General features: G+C 38.0%; 1 protein-coding gene and 1 long non-coding RNA gene across 5 annotated transcripts in view; one reads left to right on the top strand and one right to left on the bottom strand.

The window, feature by feature from the left end:
• The window catches only part of MTMR2 (myotubularin related protein 2), a 123,374-nt gene that overhangs the window by 55,222 nt on the left and 47,492 nt on the right, over positions 1-20,660 (bottom strand). Inside the window, exon 1 of one of the 3 annotated variants that reach the window (XM_032360399.1) lies at positions 17,936-18,036. The exons of the other annotated variants lie outside the window; for them this stretch is intronic. The gene's annotated coding sequence lies outside the window, so the exon portion shown is untranslated. Of the gene's footprint in view, positions 1-17,935; positions 18,037-20,660 lie in introns of those variants that run through there. 3 annotated transcript variants of the gene reach the window in all.
• LOC116600260 overlaps positions 11,203-20,660 on the top strand; it is a 40,806-nt gene continuing 31,348 nt past the window's right edge. For both annotated transcript variants that reach the window (XR_004289566.1, XR_004289565.1), the window contains exons 1-2: positions 11,203-11,263; positions 13,783-13,894. This is a non-coding gene — a long non-coding RNA (uncharacterized LOC116600260). The remainder of the gene's footprint in view (positions 11,264-13,782; positions 13,895-20,660) is intronic.

The following is a 20,660-nucleotide window of genomic DNA, read 5'->3' as shown; positions in this document are numbered from 1 at the left end:
CTTTTTAAAGTAGCTTTTGATTCTTACTTCCTTCAATCCAAAAAGTGGATTTAGAGACTTCAAAAGAAGGTAAAAAGGAAGGAAAACACCACTGCTGTTTTAAAGGTCACCTTCTACAGGCCCCTCAAACTTGGTTAGAGGTCTCTTCTGCATGCGCTCCTATCTAGCACTTACCACACCACTCTGCTTAACTGCTTCCTTGCTACCAGACTCTGAAAGAAGAGGTATCATATCTTAGACACTTCTGAATACTGAACAGAAATATAACACAACCCATATATGTAACTTTTAATTTTCTAGTAGTCACATTAAAAAAGTAAAAAGGAACAGGAAAAATGGATTCTAATATATTTTATTTAATCTAATAAATAAATAAAAATATTGTCTTCTCAATATGTAGTAAGTATTTTTAAAGTATTTATGAGGTATTTTATATTCTTTTATTCATACTAAGCCTTTGAAACCCAGAGTGTATTTTCTACTTATAGCGTATCTCAATCTAGAGCAGCCACATTTCAAATGATCAACAGCCATATTTCTAGCGGTGCCCATATTGGGCAGTACTAATCTAAGGAATCTAATTCTTCTCAATAATTAAGTCATTCCTCACTTTAAGTTAGGTGCTTAGGGAGGGTTAGACAAAATAGTTAGATACTATTGCCAGAGCCCAGTGTTCACCTAAGGCCAATAAACTAAGAACTACAAAGAACAAATTAATTCTGTTTAATAAACATGCAATCTAAACAAATAATATCATTCTTTTGAAAGCTTAATTATTTGTTTCATAAAGTAACCTTAATGCAACACCTAAAGAACTAAAACATACACAAACATATAATTTTTTATCTTCTGCATTCTAAATTTAGGAAGTCAGAGAAAGAGAGCAGGAGGAAGGAAGGAAGGAGAGAGGGAGGAAGAATGAGCTTGTGACAATGCAGAAAAACAGGATATAAACTTGCAATATGCAAATATATACACTTTTCCTGGGTTCAAATCCTGACCATGCCACATGCTAAGTCCTCTTGGGTAGAGTGCTCAACTTCTTTATGCCTCTATAAAATGGTAATAATCATACTACTCCACAAAAGTGTTAAATGAGTTAATACATTTACACCAGTGTTGTCACATAATATATAGTTAATAAGTGTTTTCTCTTGAGCACAATAAAAATTTAGACTAATAACTGATGACTAGAATCTGGTATGAACTTCTACTAATTATGAAAATAACAGAATTAGATTGAAAGACACAAAAACAACTAAAACAGTACACAAAGAACAAAAATCAAACATGCTGCCCATGTGAAAAATCATTTTAAATGTTTTATCCTGGGGGCACCTGGGAGGCTGAGTCAGTCAGGGGTCTGCCTTCAGCTCAGGTCATGATCCTGGGGTCCAGGGACTGAGTCCCAAGTCGGAATCCCTGCTCAGGGGGAGTCTGCTCCTCCCTCTGCCCCTCCCCCTGCTCATGCGCTCACGCTCTCTCTCTCTCTCTCTCTCTCAAATAAATAAATAAAATCTTTAAAAAATAAATAAAATAAAATGCTTTACCCTTTGCCTATCACCAGACTTGGAAATACAGAGATTATGTCCCTTACAAAGCCACAGGAGTTCCCGCACTGCACAGGTATACATTCTTGTGACTGCTACACTGTTGTTTCCCAGGACTTTTTTCTGTCTCTCTGTATTTCTACACTCTGAAGAAAACTGCAAAGCCCAGAAAATGTGTGTTGTATGCAGGAACAGAGAGGAAGGCAGTGCCAGCACAAACACAGGATAGAACAGGAGGCATTATCTTCATAAGTAAAGCTTTTTCTTTTTTTTTTTTCTTAAGATTTTATTTATTTAATTGTCAGAGAGAGAGCACAGGCTGGCAGAGTGGCAGGCAGAGGCAGAGGGAGAAGCAGGTTCCCTGCAGAGCAAGGAGCCCGATGTGGGACTTGATCCCAGGACGCTGGGATCATGACCTGAGCCGAAGGCAGCCGCTTAACCTACTGAGCCACCCAGGCATCCCCATAAGTAAAGCTTTATAAAGTGAGAAAAGAGACATGCAAGTCGTGCATGTTGAGCGCCACAGGCTCTCTTATATTTGCTCTGACCAGAACGTCACAGAGCAAGGCAAGGAAGAGAAGCCAGTCAAGATCAGTATCTGCCCAGAAAAGCTGCCCCCGGTGGCGGAGTTTTAACAATAGGCACACACCAGAGGATATACAACTCAATTCAGAGCTGAAGATATAAAAGGAACTCAAAAGAGTGAACAGAGCAGGGCCAAGGGCAATACAGATCCTTTGTTAGCAAACACTGATTATGAACAAATCTATCCTTAGACAGAAGAGGGGAAAAAAAACCACAGGGTCTACAAAAAAAGATTATTTGACAAGGAAAAGGAGGCATCAGCCTGAGGCTCAATAAAAAAAGCAATCTTCTGAAAAGAGTTATCTATAGGCATTAGCAGAAACATAAGCTATTTGGAAAGCAACCATATTCCCTAAGAAATAAAACAGAAAGTCATAAGGAGAGACACAGTGATACTAAGAAAAATGGGTAAGATAAAGAATGATTACAAACATTTTAAATGTAGTAACAAAATTTGTGTTGGAAATAATAAAGAACTGAACTGATTAATCAGAAAACAGCATTTATGTTGAGGGCAAACATGAAAACTGTTCTAAGAATTTGTAGGAAAAAGGCAAATCAAAACATGAAGATGATAAAGAGCCAATGAAAAACTTCTATTTCCCAAAAGAAAAAAATCAAAACAGAATACAAGCAAAAATCCAAGATACAAGTGAAGAACACGCTTTTGAAATGAATAAAGATTTTCTAAGTTCGCTGATCAAAATAGTTTGCTATGATCCACATAAAAATCAATGAACAGAGATGCCTGGGTGGCTCAGTCTGTTAAGCATCTGACTCTTGATTTCAGCTCACGTTCTGGTCTCAGGATTGTGAGATCGAGAGTCCCACATCAGGGCTAACCATGGAATCTGCTTAAGATTCTTTACCTCTTCCTCTGCCCCCAGCCCCCACCCCAAAAAATAAATAAATAAATGAACAGAGGTATATGTAAGTGAATTGTAGCAAATGTTTTTGAACTGTAAGAATTAAAAGACAACCCATGAGGCTACAGGCCAAAAGAGAGAGGGGTCTGGGGGAAGCTGTGTACAAAGCAAGATCAGGCCAGCTTCAACTGATCCCTACAACTATACTCCAAAAACAGTAACAAAATGTAACCAGATCTTTGAAAGAAAATGCACTGACACCTTTGATGGCAACAGGAAGTTATTCTCAGGTATACTAAGTCACCAAAAATATAACCCACATGTCCTGCTTTTAAAAAAGAAAAAAAAGGGGTGGGGCGCCTGGGTGGCTCAGTGGGTTAAAGCCTATGCCTTCGGCTCAGGTCATGATCTCAGGGTCCTGGCAGCAAGCCCCATATTGGGCTCTCTGCTCTGCAGGCAGCCTGCTTTCTCCTCTTTCTACCTGCCTCTTTGCCTACTTGTGATCTCTGTCTGTCAAATAAATGAATAAAATCTTAAATAAATTAGAAAGAAGAAAAAAATTACCTGAGGCAATAATTAAGCTGAAAAGGGGAATTAAAATTTATATATAAGAAAATTGTGTCTTCTTCAATTTCTTTCATGAGTTTTCTGTAGTTCCTTGAGTACAGATCCTTTACCTCTTTGGTTAGGCTTATTCCCAAGTGTCTTGTGATTCTTGGTTCTATAGTAAATGGAATCGATTCTCTAATTTCCCTTTCTGTATTTTCATTGTTAGTGTGTTTTTTTGTTTTTGTTTTTGTATTTTTAAAGATTTTATTTATTTGACAGACGGAGATCACAAGTAGGCAGAGAGGCAGGCAGAAAGAGAGGGGGGAAGCAGGCTCACTGCTGAGCAGAGAGCCTGATGCGGGGCTCGATCCCAGGACCCTGAGATCATGACCTGAGCCGAAGGCAGAGGCTTAACCCTCTGAGCCACCCAGGCGCCCCAAAAGCAACTGATTTCTGTACATTGATTTTGTATCCTGCCACATTACTGAATTGCTGTATGAGTTCTAGTAGTTGGGGGTGGAGTCTTTTGGGTTTTCCGTATAAAGTATCAGACACAAAAAAATGGAAGACCATTCCATGCTCATGGATCAGAAGAATAAACGTTGTTAAAATGTCTATACTGCCTAGAGCAATCTATACTTTCAATGCCATCCTGATCAAAATTCCACCAGTATTTTTCAAAGATCTTTTGAGAGTTTTTTCAAAGAGCTTTTCAAAGAGTTTTTCAAAGAACAAACAATTCTAAAATTTGTATGGAACCAGAAGAGACCCTGAATTGCTAAGGAAATGTTGAAAAAGAAAAACAAAACTGGGGGCATCACGTTGCCTGATTTCAAGCTTTACTACAAAGCTGTGATCACCAAGACAGCATGGTACTGGCACACAAACAGACACATAGACCAGTGGAAAAGAGTAGAGAGCCCAGATATGGACCCTCAACTCTATGGTCAAATAATCTTCAACAAAGCAGGAAAAATATACTGTGGGAAAAAGACAAGTCTCTTCAATAAATGGTGCTGGGAAAATTGGACAGCTATGTATAGAAGAATGAAACTTGACCATTCTCTTACACCATACACAAAGAAAAACCTGAAATGAATAAAAGACCTCAACGTGAGGCAGGATCTATCAAAATCATAAAGGAGAACATAGGCAGTAACCTCTTCGACATCAGCCACAGCAACTTCTTTCAAGATATGTCTCCAAAGGCAAAGGAAACAAAAGTGAAAATGAACTTTTGGGACCTCATCAAGATCAAAAGCTTCTGCACAGCCAAGGAAACAGTCAACAAAACAAAGAGGCAACCCACAGAATGTGAGAAGATATTCACAAATGACAGTACAGACAAAGGGCTCATATCCAAGATCTATAAAGAACTCCTCAAACTCAACACACAAAAAACAGATAATCACGTCAAATAATGGGACAGAAAACATGAACAGACACTTCTCCAAAGAAGACATACAACTGGCTAACAGACACATGAAAAAATGTTCATCATCATTAGCCATCAGGGAGATTCAAATCAAAACCACATTGAGGGGGCGCCTGGGTGGCTCCATGGGTTAAGCCTCTGCCTTCGGCTCGGGTCATGGTCTCAGGGTCCTGGGATGGGGCCCCACGTCGGGCTCTCTGCTTAGTGGGGAGCCTGTCTCTCTCTCCGCCTGTTTCTCTCTCTGCCTCTCTGCCTACTTGTGATCTTTCTCTGTCAAATAAATAAATAAAATCTTAAAAAAAACACATTGAGATACCACCTTACACAGTTAGAATGGCCAAAATTAACAAGACAGGAAACAAGTGTTGGAGAGAATGTAGAGAAAGGGAACCCTCTTACACTGCTGGTGGGAATGCAAGTTGGTGCAGCCACTATGGAAAACAGTGTGGAGATTCCTTTAGAAATTAAAAATAGAGCTACCCTATGACTCTGCCATTGCACTACTAGGTATTTACCCCAAAGATACAGATGTACTGAAAAAAAGAAGGGCCATCTGTACCCCAATGTTCATAGCAGCAATGGCCACAGTCGCCAAACCATGGAAAGAATATCCTTCAATGTCCTTCCATGTCCTTCAACGGACGAATGGATAAAGAAGATATGGTCCATATATACAATGGAGTATTATGCGTCCATCAGACAGGATGAATACCCAACTTTTGTATCAACATGGACGGGACTGGAGGAGATTATGCTGAGTGAAATAAGTCAAGCACAGAGAGTCAATTTTCATATGGTTTCACTTACTTGTGGAGCATAAGGAATAACACGGAGGACATGGGGAGATGGAGAAGAGAAGTGAGCTGGGGGAAATCAGAGGGGGAGACAAACCATGAGAGACTGTGGACTCTGAGAAACAAACTGAGGGTTTTGCGGCTGGGGGGGCGGGGGCGGCGGAGGCGTTGGGTGAACCTGGTGGTGGGTATTAAGGAGAGCAGGTATTACACAGAGCACTGGTTGAAGTGCATAAACAATGAATTTCGGAACACACACACACACACCAAAAAAATTTTTAATTTAATTTAGTTTTTAAAAAAAAGAAATTTGTGATGTATAGCAAAGACTTAAGTTTTACATCTTAACTACCTTCCTGCCCTTCCCCCGAAAAATCCACTTACTGCCACCCTATTAAACTCTCTGAATCTTAGTTTCATCATTTATATTATCAAGAAAGATTTTATCTTACAGGTTTGCAAATATGAAATGAGATAGTTGCATCACAAAGGGCTTTGTAAGATGCTAGTAAAATGGAAAAAATACTTATTCTTAGCAGCATCAAGTTAAGATTTTACTGTCTCTTTCCACCACGGCCCTAATCACATGATGCTTTGTCCCTCTGATCCAAAAGAGATAGGTATTAATATTTGAGACTGCATGTCATAAATCTCTCTTACTCCTGAAAATTTAGCTACAAAACAGCAAGCATCTTACTATTTCTAATATTACAAGGAAAACAGCAAGAAGAGTGATATCAATATCGTGGCATCATACCCTAAGATGGCCCTCATTTTTGTTGTCCCTTCACATGTAAAATTTGGCACCTCTCCACGAACCCAAGTGCCTCCACAGGAGCTCTGGAATCAAGGGACCCAGGAGGAGCCTCACCCACTTTCGCGGCAGGTAACAGGCAGGCAGAACCTGGTACGGGCTATGGAAACAGTAGGAAGCTATGAACAGTCTCCAAACCTTCTTGGCTACAGCACCTGGAAAACGCTAACTTGGGCCGATCCCCATGGATGAGAAAGCCTTCACAGAAGTCCAGGTTTCTAGAGGAGAAGTTCCAGCATGCCACTGGCAGGAAGAAAAAAAATCTGGACACAGGAGAGTGGGTAAGAGGAGGTTGGCCATCACCACCTCTCCCCACAAGGAACCCACAAGGTTCCACAGCTCAGAGAAAAAACAGGTTAGGGATCCTTCCCATGGGGAAAAGGGAGAAGAGTGAGTCAGTGCTCAGCTAGAGAAACCCATCTCTCTTCCACAGCACCTAAAGTATTAAAACAAGAGCTCCGTGACAGGGGAAAGGAGGAGTCCAGGAAAGAGACAGGTAAGAATTTCAGAGATGAAAGGGATGCGGTTCTCCACTCTGTACTCCAATAGGAAGCCCACCCATGAGTCACTGGGAAAACCTCATCTAAAGGATGCCCTCCTCTGAGCCACAGAAACCCTCAACATCCCAAGCACCAAATCCACACCCTTCTCACTCTGCAGTCTACAAAGGAACCTCCATCATTGGGCTATCAGCAGATTTTTGAGCAGTAACCTGGCCAGGAGAGAAGGAAATGAGATATTCAAAGCACAGAAAGGGAAAAAAAAAAAAAAAAAACTGTTAGCCATGAATATTTTATCCAGCAAAGGTATCCTTCAGAAGGACAGGACTGAAGGACAGGACTAACGAAGCAATAAAGACTTTCCCAGAAAAACAAATGCGGGGGCGCCTTGGTGGCTCAGTGGGTTAAGCCACTGCCTTCGGCTCAGGTCATGATCTCGGGGTCCTGGGATTGAGCCCCATATAAGGCTCTCTGCTCAGCAGGGAGCCTGCTTCCTTCTCTCTCTTTCTGCCTGCCTCTCTGCCTGCCTGTGATCTCTCTCTGTCAAATAAATAAATAAAATCTTTAAAAAAAAAAAGAAAAGAAAAGAAAAGAAAAAAAAAGAAAAACAAATGCGGAGGGAGTTCATCACCACAAAGTCTCCCTTGCAAAAAATGCTGAAAGGACTTGTTCAAACTGAAATGAAAAAGAAAAAAAAAAAAACCACTCATAGAAACATAAAAACATATGAAAATATACATCGCACTGGTAAAGGTAACAGTATCATCAGATTCAGAAAACAGATTCTGAAACAGGATGGTATATTAAACCCTTAACTGTATTACAAAGGTTAAAGGAAAAAAAGATTAAAAATAACTGTAGCCAGTATAATTTCTTCATGAATACACAATATAAAAAGAGGTAAACTGCGGCATTAAAAACATGAAAGGTTCAATGCACTATCAAAATCCCAATGACATTTTTCACAGAAATAGAACAAAAAAATCCTAAAATTTACATGGAAACACGAAAGATCCCAAATAGCCAAAGTGATCTTGAAAAAGAACAAAGCTAGAGGGATCACACTTCTTGATTGCAAACTATATTACAAAGCCATAGTAATCAAAAGAGTAAGGTACTGTCATAAAAACAGACATGAAGATCAGTGGAATACAGAGCTCGGAAATAAATCCACATATATATGGCCAATTAATTACAATGAAGCTGCCAAGAATATACAATGGGGAAAGGACAGTCTCTTCAATAAATGGTGCTGGGAAAACTGGACAGCTATGTGCAAGACTGAAACTGGACCCCTATCTTATACCATACACAAAAATCAACTCAAAATACATTAAGGATTTGAAAAATAATACCTGAAACAAGTTAAAACTCCTAGATGAAAACACAGAGTGTAAGTTCCTTGACATTGGTCTAGGCAATGGTTTTTTGGATTTGATACCAAAACCAAAGGCAACAAAAGCAAAAATAAACACATGGAACTATACCAAACTAAAAAGTTCTGGACAGCAAAGGAAACCAGCGACAAAATGAAAGGGCCAGCTACTTGAATGGAAGAACATATCTGTAAATCTGGTAGGGGGCTAATTTCTAAAATATATTTTAAAAAAATTCCTACAACTCAATAGCGTATTTGCGAATTCTTATAATAAAATATTGGCTGGGCAGGGGAGGAGTAAGGATTTTAAAATTCACTGGTCAAGTAAAGGAAAATCACTGGAGGCCTCTGAGAGAGGTAAATGACATTGTTAGGGAGGTATAAAAAACTAAATATGATAAAGATGAAATTATAATAATCAGACATATCAAAATCCTGGATTACTCTGTGGTAGTAGAAATAAAGAGGAATATTTGATACTTGAAGAAGTGATCAGATTTGGCCCTAAGCTTATGATACAAATGCAAGCAATTATTTGAGTAACACTTGATGATTTTTACTTCAGAAGAAGTACATTTCAGATATTTCAGTAATAAGAAATAGAGATTCAACAGAACAAGAGGACAACTCAAAAACACCAGGGCCAGGGTCTACCTTCCTAAAAGGGGGTCTGAAGAATGAAGACAGCAAACCCAGAATGATTCATTAGATCTTTCTGCATTAACATGGAAATATCTTTTGTAGAAAAAGTCTTAGGACTCTCAGATATGAGAGGAGGAAAGAAGTCCCCTGGAATACATAAAACATGACACAGATATGAGAGATCCTTGCCTGCCTCCGGAACTCTGGCTGTATCAGTAGATAAGATGATATAAGGTCTGTCCTTTGATAGCATTTTATACAATATTTAATGCTTTCCTTATTGTCAAGAAAAGTTTATTCATCATATTAAATTCTTACTGGTGAAAAAACCCTGCCATACAGACTGAAATTTATAATTCTTTTATACCTAAAACATAATTCACTTTTGCTCTCTCCCCAATGAAAATGTTCCCCATTTTCTTCCACGCCCTCTTGATCAAACTATTTTAAAACTGCTCAGTAACTTTCCATGTGACTTTAAGCTACCTCCCTTTCTCTCCCTCCCTGTCCCTTTCACTCTAATCAGGAAATTACTATAAAGGAAATTCAGAAACCTTGTCTAGAAATGATGATCTGAATGTGAGCAAGTTTATGGGTCAGTTTTCACATGGAATGTCAGATGACAGAAAAACAGGAAAGAGTGTTTTGGAAATCTGCAAAACCCGACATTATAATCACCTGAGAGAGAAAAATGAGCTGTAGAAGTTACAAATTATCTCCACAGTTTCTTTATATACTAAAAACTGTGAAGGAAAAAAATTAAGTACTCATTCTTCATTGAATAATTCCAATAAAAAATTGTTAACATCAATTTAACTTTTTTATACAACTTCACTGACAAACCATGAAGTAGGCAAATGAACCATACAAACAAACTGAACAGGGCAGAGCCACAAACTGGCATCTGGGTAAATCTTATTGGTTGTATATTTGAAAGTACAAATTTGAGCATAGGAACACTGTTTTTTATAGCACTGCCAAGGACAATTTGGTTTTCAGTTGAAACCACACCTACCAAAGGCTGGGTAACATTACATCACTATCAATGATTCAAGAACAAAAAAGCTTAAGTATAGAAAGAAGAACAGTCTGGAAAGCATCACTGCATGCTACGAGTTAACTGTGCCTTCCTCCCTTGAATAAAGATAGGTTGAAGTCCTGACAGTATCTGGGAATGTGGTCTAATTTGGAAATAGGGTCACTGTAGATGTAATTAGTTAAGATGAGGATATAGTGGAGTCAGATGGGCCCTAACTTGATATAACTGCTGTCCGTTTAAGAAGAGGACCCTAAGAAGACATCGAGATACAGGGAGAATGCCATGCGAAGACAGCGGCGCAGATTCAAGTGATGGATCTATAAGCCTAAGAAGACCAAGGATCACTGGACTTCCCAGCAGCTAAGGGAGAAGTATAGACCAATCTTCCCACCTTAACTTCAGATTCTAACCTCCTAAAAGAAAAACAGTTTTCCACTCTCTACTCTCAACACTTTTGATAACTGAACATGGTGTGTTTTTCCATAGGAAACAATTCTTTAATTCTCAGTGGATACCAGCTGACTGGGTGTCCTACAATTCAATTATTACACTAATACCCACAAGTTATACAAACTCTACAAGGTAGGGTCTCTCAGTCCACACAACTGATTCCCACTTCAAGTACCTATCTCAAGTCCTAGACTGTCACCTGTACATCTGACCAACCACCCATCAGTCACGTTTCCATGACTCCCCTCCCAAGTTCAATAATTTGCTAGAATGGCTCACAAAACTCAGGGCCACATTTTATTCACATTACCTATTTATTGTAAAGGATATAACTCAAAAGCAGCCAGCTGGAAGAGCCTGGAAGGCAAGGTACAAGGTTAGAGGGTGTATGGAATTTCCATGCCCTGGCTGGGCGGGCGCATCACTCTCCCAGTACCACCAAGAATTCACCAGCCCAGTAGCTCTCTAAACCCTTTCAGTCAGGATGTTTTTATAGAAACTTCATTACTCAGATATGATTGATTCAATCACTGACCATTAATGATTAAGTCAAAGTCTGGGCTGAAAGTTCCAAACCTCTAGTCACAAGGGTGGTTCCCCTGACAACCAGGACCCCATTCTTAGAGGCTTTCCAAAGGTCACCTCATTAACATAAACTCAGGTAAGACTGAAAGGTGTGTGCTATTAACAAAGATGTTTCTTTCGGTTTTAGCACTCTGGAACTGTCAGGAGTCAGAAACCAAAACCAAATATTATATCAAAAGATCCTCCTATGGGCCTTATCACTTGGTAAAATTACAAAGGTTTTAGGAGCTCTGGCCAGGAGCTGAGCATGAAGACCAAAACATGTATGTCTTATTATATCACAATATCACACTCCAGAACTATGAAAGCATAAATTCCTGTGTTCTATGCCACTCAGTTCACAGCACTCTGTTACAGCAGCCTGGGAAATGAATACAGCTAATATCATGAAAAATTTTCAAATCTGAATCTTGAATAATTTTAAATGCAAGCTGTTCTTAACTGTGAAAACTTGGAAGCAACCAAAAAGTCTTTCAATGAATGGATAAACTGTGGTACATCTCTACAAAGGAGTATTTTTCAGCAATAGAAAGAAATGTTTTCAAGACAAAAAAAGAAATGGAGGGACTCTAAAGGCATACCATTAAGTGAAAGAAAGCCAATCTGGCTATGTACTAGACGATTCCACCTATACGACATTCTGGAAAAGGCAAATCTATGTAGACAGTAAAGAGATGAGTGGTTGCCAGGGTTCAGTGAAAGGGAAGGAGAGACAAACAGGCAGAGCACAGAGGATTTTTCAGGGCAATGAAACTATTATGCACAATACAGCAATGGTGGAAACATTGCATTATACTTTTGTCAAAACTCACAAAATGTACAACACAAAGAGTAAACCCTTAATGTAAACTAAAGGTTTTAACTAATAATAATGTGTCGGTATTGGTTCATCAATCCTAACAAGTGCACCACACTAATACAAAATATAAATAGGAGAAACTGTGGGGGTCGCAAAAGGGGAGCGTAGGGCTGCAGACTTTTTATTTTCTAATAACTGAGAACATTAAAATAACCATAATAATAACTACTATCTATGAGAGATATTATTTTATAATAGAAAGAAGATCTTTTTTTTTTTTTGAAGATTTTATTTATTTATTAGAGAAAGAGAGAGACAGAGAGCAAGCACACAAGCAGGGGGAAGGGCAGAAGTATGGGGAGAAGCAGGCTCCCTGCTCAGCAGGGAGTCGAATGAGGGACTTGCTCCCAGGACACTGAGATCAGGACCTGAACTGAAGGCAGACACTTAACCGACTGAGCCACCCAGGCGTCCCAGAAATAAGATCTTTAAAGCCAAAAAGTTAGGAGGATGTACTCTTGTGATACAGAACAGTCCTACCTTGATAAAAGATGGCTCAAAAAAGAGTATCTGCCAAAAATGAAATAGAAGTGGATAGGTAGACAGATGAAATATTATCTCAATTACTTACATTTCACCCCACACCAAGGAAAATACCATCATGAACTAGCCTCGTTAATGTACCACTTTTAGATCATTATTCATTTAGTGCTTATAATATGTCTGAAAGAGAAGTAGTAGTAGTGCTATTCCTATTTACAAATGGGGTAAGTGACCTTACAAAAGTTGAGCAACTTTTCCAAGGTGACATATACCTTGCAAGGGCAGCTGAACTTGCACTGTGTAACTGTACTGAGATTATGCTCATGACGTGATAGCATTCTGGTGCAAATGTACAGCAGGCAACAAAACAAGGGCTGCGAGGCTGAGAAAGAGACCAGGACCAGAGGTAAGAGGTGGAAGTCATTCATAAAGAAACAACAGCTAAAGCTATGAGGGGGCAAAAAAGAGCAGAAGGAAGAAAGAAGGGAGTTAGGGAGTGAGCAAGGACTGAAGGACACATTAAGGTCATCTCTTTTGGCTGTGTATGAAGTGTACAAAGGAGAGGCAATCAGAAAACTGAACCAAGGGGCACCTGGGTGGCTCAGTGGATTAAGCTGCTGCCATCAGCTCAGGTCATGATCTCAGGGTGCTGGGATCAAGTCCCGCATCGGGCTCTCTGCTCAGCGAGGAGCCTGCTTCCCTCTCTTTCTCTCTGCCTGCCTCTCCGTCTACTTGTGATTTCTCTCTGTCAAAAATAAATAAATAAAATCTTTAAAAAAAAAAAAAGAAAACTGAACCAAAAGTTGTCACCAGATCTGAAATTGGGGGCCATCATCTTTGACTCCGCTCTCCCCCTAATCTACAACATTGAGGCAGCTTTCATGCATTCTGTCCACATAAATATGTTTTCAAATCTGTCCTTCACTTTGCATTATGTCACTACCCTAGCTCATGTCTTTTTATCAATTTTTACTTGGAATTGTTCAGAGCCTCCAAACATATCTCCTTGTCTCCATTCTACCCGCCTCTAAGTAATACTACCTGTTTGTGTATCCAAGTTTCTTTTACTCCTCCCCCCACAATTCCCAACAAATGGGAACTTATACACCCTGTTTAATTCTTGATTGTTTTTAACTGTCTTGAACATATTTTCATATTCATATGTGGAGATCCACCTCTTCTTTCCAAAGACTGCACAGTATTCAATTATAAGCGTAAAATCAACCCCGAAAAAACATTTCTCTTATTTCCAGACTTCTGTCATTACAAATTCTAGCATCAACTTGTCAAGTTTGAACCATATTTTTACAGAATAAGAACTAAAATCTGAACAATATTGAGCACTTCAATTTCATATCAAACAAGGTATGTCTTTCCAATTATTTAAGTGTTCTTTTATATTATTCATCAGAGTTTAAAATTTCTTCATAAAATCTCTGCATATATCTTAAGTTTATTTTTGGATTTTATATTTTCAATTGTTATTATAAATAGGATCTTTCCCTCCCTTAAATATATATATTTAAATACCTAAGTATATACTTAAAATACTTAAAAGTATTTTCATAATAGGAAGCTATTGATTCTTATATATCAAACTTGGCTTTTAGTATGCCTTGTAATTTTTTTTGTTGAAAGTTGGACATGAAGTACTAGGTAAAGAGAACTGAAATAATCAGGCCTTTAGTGATATCATGGTTAAGGTGTGGCGGTGGGAGCGGAAGTGTTCTATAGTCCTATGACTAAGTCCTACAGTCCTCAGTCTTTTTTTTTTTTTTTTAAGATTTTTTATTTATTTATTTGACAGACAGAGATCACAAGTAGGCAGAGAGGCAGTCAGAGAGAGGAGGAAGCAGGCTCCCCGCTGAGCAGAGAGCCCGATGCAGGCCTCGATCCCAGGACCCTGGGATCATGACCTGAGCCGAAGGCAGAGGCTTTAACCCACTGAGCCACCCAGGCGCCCAGTCTTCAGTCTTTTAAGGAGCTTGTGCCCCTGGGCCCTGACACTCACAAGTGCTTCTTAGTCTCCCCACTCAAGGTGGGACAGGATGGCTGGATGGTACTGAAGTTTATATTTTTACTTCTCTTCCCCTAGACAGGAGACTAGAGGAGGCTAGAATTGGGTATTTCCCTTCTCCCAGGTCAGGCAGGCTCTGACAAAACCAGGCAGGGTAGGCGAGTAAAATAGTTTCTCTCAAGGGTAGGCTTTTACCAAAGAGAACAGAATGTTTTCAACATATTTCAAAAACTGGCTATTTTTCCCCTCCCTCTGCCAGAAAAGAGATTTTTCTCACTCTTCTCTGTATAAATCTGGTAGGGGTTTTGTTGGTAAAACTCAGAAAAGTACAAAGACCTCCTAAATGTGGGGTCTCCTGGAGTTGTATCTCTCAGACTGGTCCATTGTGAGCCTCCAGAAATTCATCAATTACAGTTCCTATGCTGATACCCCATCCTGGTTCCTGAGAAGGTTTCTGCTCTACCTGTCTGTCCAATGTAGAGGGCAGCCATTTGGCCTGCAACCTCAGTTCTCTGACGGATCTAAGAAGAGGTGTTGACTTTCAACTTGTTCTGCTTTTCTTTTTTTTAAGATTTTTATTTATTTATTTGACAGGCAGAGATCACAAGTAGGCAGAGAGGCAGGCAGAGAGAGAGGAGGAAGCAGGCTTCCTGCTAAGCAGAGATCCCAATGCAGGGCTCGATCCCAGACACTGGGATCATGACCCGAGCCAAAGGCAGAGGCTTTAACCCACTGAAGCCATCCAGGCGCCCCCTTGTTCTGCTTTTTATTTGTTAGAATAGAGTGAGGACTTCCAAGCTCCTTCTTATAACCGGTCATCTAATTACTTTGTTTCTAATAATATTCATTTGATTTTCTTGATTTCCAGGTAAAAATATGCTTATTTTGCCTGTTCCTTTTCAATAATATGCCTACCATGTATTTCTTCTTATCTAATTGCATCGGACAGTACCTATAAACAACGATAAATAACACAGGCATGATAGTAGGTAACCCTATCTTGTTCTTTAGTGGGACTATTTCTACTTAATACTGTACTATTAAGTAAGATGCTTACATAAGCCTTTACCCATTGCTTTCTAATTAAAAAGTTCTAAAAATCTGAAAGATGTTGAATTTTGTCAAATAGCTTTCATTATGTGCCTTTTCTGTATATATGAAGGTGATTATATGGAATCATGTGTGGGTTGTAACAGCAATTATATCAACAGCACTTTATGCTCAGTTTTGAAGTCTGAAACACTTTTTGTCTTCTCTAGAATTATCATGTTAATTAGTATTCCACCTAATTAAATAACCTTTAGGCACATATACTATTCCTTATCTCCTTACAATGAATTGAATACAGTCAATATTATTCCTGTTGCATCATGATTTATGCTTTCACTATATCATTTTTTCATACTTTCTAATTTTTAAATAATCTTTATTTATGATTCTCTATTATAATGATTTGGCTCTTTTTACTACTCTTAACACATTCAGACTTTTTTTCTTTTAAGAGTTAAGGGGGTTAATAATATCTTCAAATCACATCAAACTAATTACAGACCCAACAGAATGGTGGGCAAGACATTACTTACTAGAGCCTAGTCAACTGCTGACATCATGAGCTTGTGGTGAGCAGAGCTGAGGAGCTTTTACTCTGGTACCCAACCTTATAACTGTCAAAGGAGAAATTTGGCGGGCTGGGGGGGGCGTCTAACTTTTTATTTTTTAATTTTTTTTAAGTTTTATTTTCTTTTATTTAAATTATGTTATATTAGTCACCATACAGTACATCATGAGTTTTTGATGCAGTGTTCCATGATTTATTGTTTGTGTACAACATCCAGTGTTCCATGCAATATGTGCCCTCTTTAATACCCATCAACCAGGCTAACCCATTCTTCCACCCAAAGGAGAAATTTTTTTTTTAAAGATTTTATTTATTTATTTTACAGAGAGAGATCACAAGTAGACAGAGAGGCAGACAGAGAGAGAGAGAGAGAGAGTGAGCAGAGAGCCTGATGTGAGACTTGATCCCAGGACCCTGAGATCATGACCTGAGCCAAAGGCAGCAGCTTAACCCACTGAGCCACCCAGGCACCCCCAAAGAAGAAATTTTTAAGGAGGAGTTTCTATATACCAAATACTAAGAGCAAGAGTAGTAAAAGTGCTGGTAATTTTTTTCCTTAATTCTATTTCTATTTGCCACAAATTTTTATTTCATTGTATTACTTTAATTTAAAAAAAAAACTAGCATTGTTATAAACAATAAAATCTTATAAAACAGAGTTAATGGTAACTTTGGAGAAAAATTCAGTAAAACAGAAATCATGAGAGTTTGGACTGAAATCATTTCCCTAATAAAGTTGGATATGAGACAACTGTGACCATTTTCAAATGGATTTTGGTGGCTCTTCAATGACAGAAATGAATTAGTGACCACTTCCATCTCTTTTCCAAATTTTCCTCATATAATTTCTTCAAAGTTTGTTTTTTTTGTTGTTGTTGTTTTTTTAAAGATTTTTTTGACAGAGAGAGAGATCACAAGTAGGCAGAGAGGCAGGCAGGGAGAGGGGGAAGCAGGTTCCCCGCTGAGCAGAGAGCCCGATGCGGGGCTCGATCCCAGGACCCTGAGATCACGACCTGAGCCGAAGGCAGAGGCCTAACCCACTGAGCCCCTCAAGTGCCCCAGTTTTTTGTTTTTTGTTTTTTGTTTTTTAACATTATCTCTCAGATTATTATCCATATACCTTCTATCAGGAAAAAAAGATCACAATGGACTGGAATCACCTGATGGGGCTGAGTCTATTATTAACATACCATGATTTGTTTCACTAAAGAGCAGAAGGAAGTACATTCCAGATGCATGAGCCAGCATGAATGGAAGTTGAAATGAGCACATGACATTTAAGGGACTATTGAAAAAAAACAAAAACAAAAAAAACCTATCTATAGATGTGGGGTTATGTTCTGGAAAAGACGGACATACTCTGTGATAGCTTTGATGTGACCATACATTGAGAACCCTGAACACAAGGCTTAAAAGTCTACACTTTCTGTAAGAAACAGGGATCCCCTGGAAGGATTTTTTTTAGGATTTTTTTTTTTTTTCCTAAAATTTATTCCACAGAAAGAGAAAGAGAGTGAGAAAGTGGGGTGAGGGGCAGAGGGAGATAACCAGACTCCCCGCTGAGCGGGAGCCTAACACAGGGCTCAATCCCAGGAGCCTGAGTCATGCTCTGAGCTGAAACCAGGAGTCAGACAATTAACCAACTGAGCCATGCAGGCAGCCCTCCTCCCTGAAGAACTTTTAAATAGGGGTATCACATTATGAAAGTGATTTCAGAGGAAGATTAGCTTGATGATGATGCATTAACTAAATCAGAGAAAAGCAAACCTACCACACAAAAGACTTAGGGGACTATTAAGAAACAAAGGACCTATGGGGTGCCTGAGTAGCTCAGTCAGTTAGGCATCTGTCATCAGTTTGGGGTATGATCCCAGGGTCCTGCTCAGCGAGGAGTCTGCTTCTCCCCCAGCTCATGCTCTCTGTCAAAATAAATAAATAAAATCTTAAAAAAAAAAAAAAAAAGAAGGAAAGGAAAATGAGCAAACAACTTCGTATTCCTCATTCTCTTCTACTGATTCAGTCAACAAAATTTTCCTGAGTACCTTTCACATTCTAGATACTGATCTCTACGGATTCAACAGAGAGTAAGACAAGTATATCTGTCCTCAAGGGGCTTACAGCCATAGCCCTTTTTTATTTTTATGAACTTTAGAATGTTCTGCTTTAGAATGTTTTAGAATGTTCTGTCCTCTTTGCTTCCACAGTATACCTTTTTCATAGTATCTATCATGCAATAATCACTGATTTGCTTACCTCCTTTTCCACTACATGACTCCAAGCTCCATGTTGGCAGAAACCATGTCTTACAGGACACTGTTTCCTCAGAACACCCAGAAAATTTCAAGACTGCAGTGACTTAGTGACTAAATATATAGATTTTATTTGGAACTATGAATAAAACACAGAATTTCTTCCTCCATTTTCCAGATATGGCTAAAAAGTAGTTTCAGGAGTCACTTGATTAGGAGTGCTCCTCAAACTTTTCCACCAACTAAACAAAGCAAATGAGAGGACAAATGTTTCCAGTGCTGCAACCGGCCACAAGTATGAAAGAGCTTTTAAGTCACATTCATTCAGGTACTGGTCTGTGAACTAGGGATATAACTAAGGGTAGAGCTTAAGATGAGAGAGGTCAGATGAACAGTAATCAATAAGCAAGAAAGGTCCTTACTTACCATTTTAGCACAATAAAACTTTTTTATTTTTTTAATAAATAAAACTTTTTAAATTTCTTTATTTAATAATAATTTTTATGGTTAACATCTTTCAGGACTCATTTACTAATTCCTGCCTGATGCAAGTAATAAAGATAGTATCACATAATTTCTTCTAAAATCTTAATATTCTGATTTTCAATTTTAGGTTTTTAATCTAATGAATTCATTGTTTGTGTATATGTGAATTAGGAACTCAGCTTTTTTTTTTTTAATTTCAATATGGCTAACCCAGCACTGATTACCAAATAGTTCATTCTTTCCCCACTGATTTGTTATACCAATTCTGTCATACACAGAGTCCCTACAAATATCAGTCATTCTTGAACTCTGCCATGTGCCTCCCTGATCTATTTCCATTCCAATTACTTTAGCTCTACAAATTATTAAGTGAACTCCCCCTTCATTTTTCCTCTTAAGTAATCTTGACTTTTTACTTTTCCATATAAATTTTAGGATCAACTTGCCAAGTTCTACAAGACAAACTTTTGAATTTGGTTTAAAATTATATTGCATTAATAGATATATACTGAAAATATTTGACACCTCCAGATGGTTGTGTCTACTCATCTATTTATTTAGATTTAAGTTCTTAAATAAAGTTTATAACCTTCCCCATACAGTTCTCATATATCTTTTATTACATGCATCCCTGAGTAATGTCATTTCGTTGCTCTTGTGACTGGAAATCTTTTTAAAATCACACTGTCTAAACATTTTTGTTAAGGTACAAAAGTATGATTTATCTTTTTAAAGTTATCTTGTATCCAGCAACAGTGCTGATAGTTTGCATATAGATTTTCCTTATATTTTCCATATAGACAATCATCTGTAAATTTAAAAAGCTTTCTTTCTTCCTTTCATTTCTTATACTATTTATTCTTTTCTTATTTTACTGGGTAGGAATTCTAGCATCGTGTTCCTAAGTTTAAAGGCTATGCTTCTAACATTTCCCCATTAAGTGTAAGACTTATTGAAGAGTTTTGATGGATATCCTTTACCTGGCTCAAGTTATTCTTTTCATTTCGTAGGCTCTCAAGAATTGACGCTGGTGTGAGCAGTAGTATATTAACTTCTGCTAATGAATGCTACCTTCAACCATTTTTCCTCTGACTATTGAAATGATTATGTGTAATAGTTCACATGTAAATGTTCACTATCTAATATCTGCTCAATGAGTCTTAATTCATTCTGACTATATTTACATATTTTCAGAACATGTCAATATTCATTGCACACACTCTAGATAAGAAATAATCCAATTATTTCCGACCTTTGTTTCATAAAGAAAATACAAATAATATAAAAAGACAAGCAAATTTACTTGATTTAAGCCTTTCAACTATTACAAGATAAGAGCAGATGGCTAAAAACTGAAAATATTACAAATTTTATCTCATATATAGTATCTATATATACATAAATTATACATGTCATATAACACATATATTCCAAGATAAAACAGGCATTATAAAATAGAGATAAAAGATATAAAATACAATTCCATCCTAATATTGATTCTGAATTATAGACAAACATTGGTATAAATGCCTTATCACAGATACCACAAAGGAAATGTTGCATAGTACAACTTCTAATTTATCTTTTAGTCACCACCATTTAAGGAATTTATTTTAATTAAAACCCAACACTATGCAAATTACACTTTATAAATAAATAGAGCTGTATGCATCTGAATTTTCAAATCCTACATTTCATGGAAATTATTTCAGTCAGCAAATAAACCAGACACTAGTTCCTTAGGTTCTTAATTTCACTAAG

The sequence above is a fragment of the Mustela erminea genome, chromosome 9 (genome assembly GCF_009829155.1).
Source record: "Mustela erminea isolate mMusErm1 chromosome 9, mMusErm1.Pri, whole genome shotgun sequence".
Lineage (NCBI taxonomy): Eukaryota > Metazoa > Chordata > Mammalia > Carnivora > Mustelidae > Mustela > Mustela erminea.
The sequence above is the reverse complement of the archived record's forward strand: the minus strand, read 5'-3'. Positions and strand labels throughout refer to the sequence as shown.